Here is a 7,711-nt window from a genome sequence, read left to right on the forward strand (position 1 = left end):
CATATACTCATCTAAGTTTCTGGGTATGCTTTTGATCTACGTATATCAGAACCATACACCTTGTGAAGCAGGGTGCTGCCATATTATGAATTATGTGGTATTAAAAAGAAATCTGAATATCTAGATATATTTGATCCTGTTAAATAACCTTATTTTATTTCAGGGTTTCTTATCCCTCTGTAGGTCTCTATCATTTCTTCCTGTTATCCATATATTGACAGAGACACTCATAATATTTTTGTCCTTCTAGGTACATACTTTGTATTTTGACTGTTTTTGCCTTTTTAAATTTTATCTGCTGCTTTCTGTGTGACAGGGATTGGGTGATACTAGCATTCAGAATTACATTCAGGAAATGTGCAAATTTCTTGGAGAGCAGTAGAAAGATGCTGCAACCGTTTCTTACTGTAATTGAGTAAGATAATGAGGCCACAGTTTTCACCTTGAGTGTCACCAGGAACTCAGGGATGGGGACTGGTACAATTTTCATATGGATCACGCAATTCTTGAACATTTGAATATCTTGTGCAAGCTGTCAGGGAACTGGACTGTTGGTGTTGGTGGCCAGCTTGTTGCTGAACAAATGCAGGATGTGCACTGGTACCCAGGTGGGTTGAGTGTAAATTGGCATGTGGAGTGCTTAGCAATATTTGGGAGATGGCTGTTTGGAGGGGATCTGTCCTCTGAATCCAGAGAGCTCATGCCTCCTTCTGCTTTTCTTGCCAGACTGCTGGGTATCTCTCACTGGCAAGTTGCTTTTCCTGTCTATGATGCTGCTGCTTTGGCAGTTTATGTATCTTCTTTATTTAAAAGGAAGCTTTTGGAGGTGCGGATTGTCACAGACTATGCATTGTCACAGAGTATGCACTGTATTTCTGCCTTGCTGTCTGTCACAAGGCACTGCTGTGAGCTGTACAAAATCCCAGAGAATTTTCAACTGTCAAAACCTTTTGTAATTTTCCCGGCAGAATATTTTACTGCGGCCATTCTGTCCATTCCTGTTTTGGGACTTTTTGCCTGCTTCTTGCAATTCCTTGCAATTACCAGATCCACTGCCATTATTTTTTAACACACATACAGATATACACACACATGCACACACACCCTCCTCTCAATTTTTTCCTTACTACTTCTCACAGGGTTTTCTTTGTTCCTCTCCTCTTTGCAGTAGAAGTGCCTCCCTCCCAGGAATCTTACTGCTGGTGCTTCTTACCTACTGCTTTGACTTTGCTTTGAAGGATTATCACAATTCACTAAAAATCTTTTGGGTAGGAAGTAAATTAAAATGGCAGCCAAAGAATGCTCAGGTCCTTTACATCCTGGACACTGGAGTTCTCAGATCTGAATGATGAGACTTGCTCTGTGGGCAAAGGAGCCATTGAGTCTGAGTCAACTTGATAGAGGCTGATCCAGTGGTTAATGGGCTTCCTTAAGTAAGCTTAATTTGGGGGGCTGTTTGTTTCCTTCTTGTGAAATGCAGTGTGAAGAGAAATGAAGATGAGGGAAGGTAGGTAGGAAGATTAAGAAAGTAGGAAGAAATTTCAGCTCCAGGTAGGCTGCCTGTTTTGACTTTGCATCGAATTTTGTCTTATTTTTTTCTAGGTTGGCTTGTGCAAATCCAGATACAGAATTTAGTCTAAATCTGAATTATTTGTAATTTAAATGTATTTTAGTTATAATCATGTGCAGAATTACATAGAAGACAATGCTCCCCCCCCCAAAAAAAAAAAAAAAAAAAACCAACCAAAACAAAAACAAACAAATAAAAAAAAAACAAACATGCTTTTAGTTCACTGATAATGTAAATGGTGGGTTGGGGACTATCTCACTTCAACAAGAACAAATTAGTTTTGAAATTTTTACTGAACTGGAAGTTTGAAAATAGTTGACTTTAAAGTAGATGTGCAGTGTTCTGCTTTCAGGCTTTACATTTAGTTTTATAATGAGTGGAAAGAAATTGTTGAAACAGAAAGAAACTTGTCTTAACAGCACAGCTATATATTTGATATAGCACTGGAATCTTAGCAATCCTGTTTCTCTTGCTGGAAGTTGTAACTTAGTGATTTTACCTGAAGTGGAGTGTACCTCAGACAATTTTAGTTTTCAGTTATAATGACATTTATTAGCTATTCAAGTTTTCTCCAAGTGATGCTTACTGCTTCCTTAGAGAGTTCAGTGACAGAGGTGAGAGAGGTGAAGTTTTTTATTGTTATTGTATGGGTCTGGCCAGGGTGGGATCTGATTCTTTCCTTGGCTGATCAAATACTCTGCTGTGACAGTTCAGGCTTCTCTGAGAAATGCACCTGATAACAAAAGCATTGTATAAACAAACAGAAAACTACCTGCAGCTTGGAAATTTTTGTTCCCGTCCCTACAGCACATCACTTTAGAAGTGAAAGGCAAAGAATTATCAAAGGAAAGGAAATTGTTAATAACACACAAAGTATTAGAAATTTATCTAAAAACGGTTTTAGAGAATTGTGCAAAAAAGCTCTTTCTGGCAGCATGCTGATTGTATATGTAGAGGAGAGAGAGATTGAATACATATTATAAAGCCTTAATGGGCTGCCATCTGAGTGAAGTATTCTCTTCGGATCTAAGGGCTATAAAACTGTCCCTCCCTAGACAATGGGTTAATATAATTTTTTCAGGTGTCCACAAAAAGTTGTTGCTTAGAGAGTGAGCTGCTTCTGACTCCTGTAATAGGTGAGAAATGCATGCTCCTGCTTGGACCAGAAGGTAATAGGAAAGTGGTATCTGTGGTTTGCAGACTGGCTCTGCCTGCAGAGAGAATGCATCTGTCCTTGACCTTCACACCCAGCCAGCTGAAAGCACTGGCAGAAAGAAATGGTCTCTTCACAATAGATCAAGAAAGGATGGCAGGGGCTTTTCAGTATTCTGTAGTAGTTACTAATGGAAAAATAACAGCTCAAAATAATTCTCTGAAATGTTCAGGTAGAATGAGCATAGCAAACAACCTATTTATTGAGGCAGCGTCAGTAAAGTACACCTTAGATGTGGTGTATACCTGAAATGTGGTGGTCCAAAGCTGGAATTTCTGTTCAATGAGAAATATCAGTAGCTAGTGTTTTAGCCATATCTGAAGCAAACAGGAGATTTTCAAAAAAGCTTTTCAAAACATTTTCTTATGTAGTTATTTGAAATGGAATTATTTACTAGTGTGCATATGATGTAGTTTCTGAAACTTCAAAGCTGAGTTCTCAAAGTCCTTGAGATTAGAAATTAGGGTTTAGGGTTCTTTGGTATATATGATCTAAATTTCTGGTGCATCCACGGTTTGTTATCACACAGGTGAAAACCTATGGTGTTGTGTATAGCAGGGGCTGCCCTGGAAAAGCAGACTTAGAAAGCCCAAAGACTCAGGTTAATTGGGACCTGTCTTGGTTTTGTTAAACATCAGTGGCAATTTAGATATTTTTAGAAAGCATTTCAGGCTTAGCGATTCTAAATTTTCCAGTTAAATTTGTTTCACCCGAAAATTCCCAGTGCAGCAAGTGTGTTTGACAGACCCTCATCCTTTATGAGTACGTGAAATACATTGCTGTATATATATTTAAGTTATTAGTCCACAGCTTTTGGCCCACTAGTTTGAGTGGACATCTAATTCTAGTGGTTTTGAATGTTGCATATAATTGCTGTTGAGTCACATCAATGCCGACACTAGTTCAGCCTTGGACCCTAAAGAGTAACAAGTAGAAAGCAGAATGAAGACATCAATAGTTCTCATTATCTGAAGCAGAGACTAAGCTAGTTTTAATATGGAAACCATAAAGCCTGTTGATGGATAAGGATGTCCCATCTGTGGTTAGCTGGAGAATATACAATCCAAAAAAAAAAATAAAAAAATCTTTCTTATGGGTAACAACCAGGATGAAAGGGAAATACGCCCTGAAGGTGAAAAAATGGAATAACCAAACATATAGAGAAAAAATAGAAAACCCACAGAAATGCTTTCATGAAAACACAAGCTAGCAAACTGGAAAGTAAATTAAGAACTTGTGTGGAAAATAAACATGGACCCAAGATTAAGAAAATGGTGTCTAGTGGGAAAAGGTCTTTCTGAGTAGTTGAAGTCTGATGCACCATAAACAACCAGAGAACTCAAGGCAGGTCCTGGGTTTCTGTTAATGCCTTCCTGTGGGTCATTATCTGAAAAAAAGGGTGTCAGAATTTTTGTCTTATTTTTGTTATTGACGCTAACAAGAGAAGACGTCAGCACTAAAAACTTGAGTCCTGAGGTTCCTCATTTATTTCAGACAGCTCCTGTATCCATCCCAACTTCAGGATAATGCCACAGATTGCTGGTGAACCTCACATTTATGGGCTTTTGTAATCCCCTTCCTGTGTGTTGGTGATTCTTTCCTCTCCCTTGCAGCTAGTCTGTCTTTGGTTGTTGTTTTACAGGTTTTCCTTGTTAAATGTTTTCCAGCTGGCAGTGAATCATTATGTGCTACTTAATCTGCTTTCCACTGCTCTGGGGGTCTCTTTATTTATTAATAAGAAAAATAGCAATCCAAAACACATGTCCTTTTATAGTCATTATTTGCAAAGCACATTGTTCCAGGCCACCTTGCACCTCTGTCATAAATAAAGCCTGTAACAGCCGCTTAACATACATACAATGAATATTAGAACCAGCGTTCATTTGGCACTGATTTAAAAGTAATACATTTACACTCTGTGTGGATCAGCACTTTTAATATTTGGCTGAATCTGAATAGGACAATGAATTCTTTTTATCTTACAATTAAGCCATTTATTTTATACCAATGTTGCTCACAGGACAGAGTTTACACAAGACAAAGCAAAACAAGCTCAGGAGCTCTCCCTGTGGAGAGGAAAAAGGTTATTTCTAAGTCACCACATTCTGGTTTAAACCAAACAATAGCGGTAAAGTAGAAAGTGAGAACAGATTCACATCAATATTAAGAATTAGGAGTTCACTCAGGAAAGCTCAGGCTATATGAAAGCCATAGCCTGGCTGAAGAAATACAATAAAGTTGTAGTTAAGAGGGGAAAAAAAAAAAAGAAAAAAAAAAAAAAAAAAAGAAAAAAAAAAAAAAGAAAAAAAAAAAGATTAATTTCTGCCACTGGAATTTATAACTGAAAAAACCCTTAAATGTTCTTCTACACTGCAGAACTGAGCTTAGAGCTGGCAAGGGACCCTAGAAATATTAGGAATTTGTCATAAATTCTCTAGGCTAGACTTGGATGTGTCTGGAAAGTTCAGTGCTGTTATTTGTGAAAAAGAACTGGGAACTGTTTCACTGTTGGAAACTTTCACTTCTCAAATATAGTTTGGAGAACAAATGCCACTAACAGTGGTAGGCAAAAAATGTGTTGGAGAGACGACAGCTTGCAAATTTAATCACCAAATGGTCACTGAAAAAAAACAAGAGGAAGGTCCTGTACCTAGGTCTATTTTGGACTTCTAACCAGGGTATTGCAGAAGGTAACCTTGGACCAACTGACCACATGTAGAGAGTTTAAATTAAATGGAAAATAAAAGTCTGAAATGATATGCATATGACAATCTGAAGTTGGTTGAACCTAATTGCTGAAGAATATGAATGGTGAGGAGGCTTTGCTTTTCTTCAAAGAGACAATAAAATATCAAAACTCCCTATTCCTAGAAAAAGAATGTTTTTAGAGGCAGGTTCCAGTTTTAGCATCTTCATCCACACAAGAATTTGTGTCTCCATCAGCCTATTCAGCATCACCTGGCAAATTAGTTAAACATTGTATTATCTAACTCTGTTGGAATAATAATGTGAAATTTACTCAAATTTTAAACTTGAAGTTTGGCTGTAAACAACTGTAAAGGAGCTAATTGTTGCTGATGTGGGGAGAGCCTGTTCCCATTCCCAAAGCTGCCGGCTTTTTCCTTACCTTGTTGAGCGTCTCAGTGCATATGAAGTGCATACAAAGGCTATGCTGAGAGGCAACATGAAACATATTTTTCCTTTGCTTCCCCAGTTTATTAATTTTTATTACAGTGTTTCCCAAGTTATAGTTTATTTCTGGTATCAGATAGGACCTAGGGTTGGAAGACTGCTTGCACAGTGATTGGGGGAAAAGGTGTAGAAGTGAAAGTTCAGTGTAAAATACCTCTCAAGGACTTGACTGTCTGTGGTTGCAAGGTTGACTGTAGCAGCAGTGTGGCTTGCACAGCTGTGCGTGCAGAGTCAGCAGATGTGCTGCATATGGCTGGAACACACTGTCTGCCTTCTTGCCCCTGAAAATGTTTGACTGAGGCAAACTTTATCCTCACGAGTAGGTACTTTTCAGATGTGATTTTTATGTCTGATGGCAGGTTAAGGAAAAGGGCTGCTGTGCCGCTCTTGCTAACCTGGGATTGCAGGTGTGATAAGCCTTATGCAAGGCCTTCAGAGACTTCCTTTTTTTCTACTTTGCACACACAAAGAGGGTAATTAATTATCAAACCGGCTGGCATAATTCAAGCACCTGCTCTCAGAAACTTAATAAGTTCAGTTACAGAAACTGCTGGGCTATACAGCCCTCACCACTGTCAACCCTCCCACATGTCTTGTTTGTAGGTACTCTGTTTTTTACAGAGCCTAGTCCTGGGAATCCTTTAGCATTTATGCTTGGAAACATTCTGCTCTCCTAGGGCTCTGTTTCCAGGTGCAGCTCACACTGCTCCTCCACTGCTGGGCAGTGGGGCAGGCAGGGAGTCCACCCCTGCCTGCTGCCTCCAGGCTGGGCAGAGGGACCCATGCTCAGGCAGCCAGCCGTTCTGCTCCTGCCTCCCTGCAAGCCATTGTGGGACCTTGGATAAATTTTTCATGCTTCTTTTTCTCTTTGTGCTACTCCTTTTTTTGTTAGGTTGAAAGCTCTCTGAACTCTGTATTATCTCTATATACTGTGGTTAATACAACAGACCCCTGAACTCTTTTAGGTGCTCCAGTTTCTACTGCAATGTGAATAATTGCTAAACTAAGCTCCATATGATGCCATTTATTTTCAAATACAATTTTCTTATTGAAGCAAAGGGCGACCAATGCTTCAAAAGGCTGTGCTGTACTATGGCTCTGGTGAGGATATTGTCAAATGTCACTGAGGGTTTTTACGATTCTCCTATTTCATTTTTCTGCTAGTAAGCAGATATATAGATATCAGCTTTTCATAAGAACTGGTTGCTCAAAAACTCTGTTCTAGCCACCATTTGAAAGAGCACTACATTTGCATATTGGTATGCATCAGGAATAGGCAGCTTATTACCTTAGTTGTCTTATACTTGCTACTGCAGAGAATTCAGTCCTGAAGGGGAGAATTAGGGATTGCATTGGGTCTGGCTGAGGCAGAGTTAATTTTACCTCTCCCAATAAACATCCTTTTCTCAAAACCCTGATGATCCCAGGTTTCAGCCCCAAAAAGTCTAGTGGGGTGACCCTCTATGCCAAACATCCTCCAAAGCTTCTCTATTTCTTCCTTCTGCATCTGGACAGGGGAGAGAAAGTATAATGAAGGGCTCATGGATTGAGATAAAGTCTGAGATCACTCAGCAAGTACTGTCACAGGCAAAAAGGACTCAATTTTGGGATATTATATGAATTTCTTACTATAAAAATCAGAACAGGATAGAAGTAAAAACAGACCTTAAAACATCTTTCTGACTCCCCCTGCTCGTTTCCAGCTTTATCTCCTTCCCTTCAGCAGTGCAGGGAAG

Source organism: Hirundo rustica, chromosome 1 (genome assembly GCF_015227805.2).
Source record: "Hirundo rustica isolate bHirRus1 chromosome 1, bHirRus1.pri.v3, whole genome shotgun sequence".
Taxonomy (NCBI): Eukaryota; Metazoa; Chordata; class Aves; order Passeriformes; family Hirundinidae; genus Hirundo; species Hirundo rustica.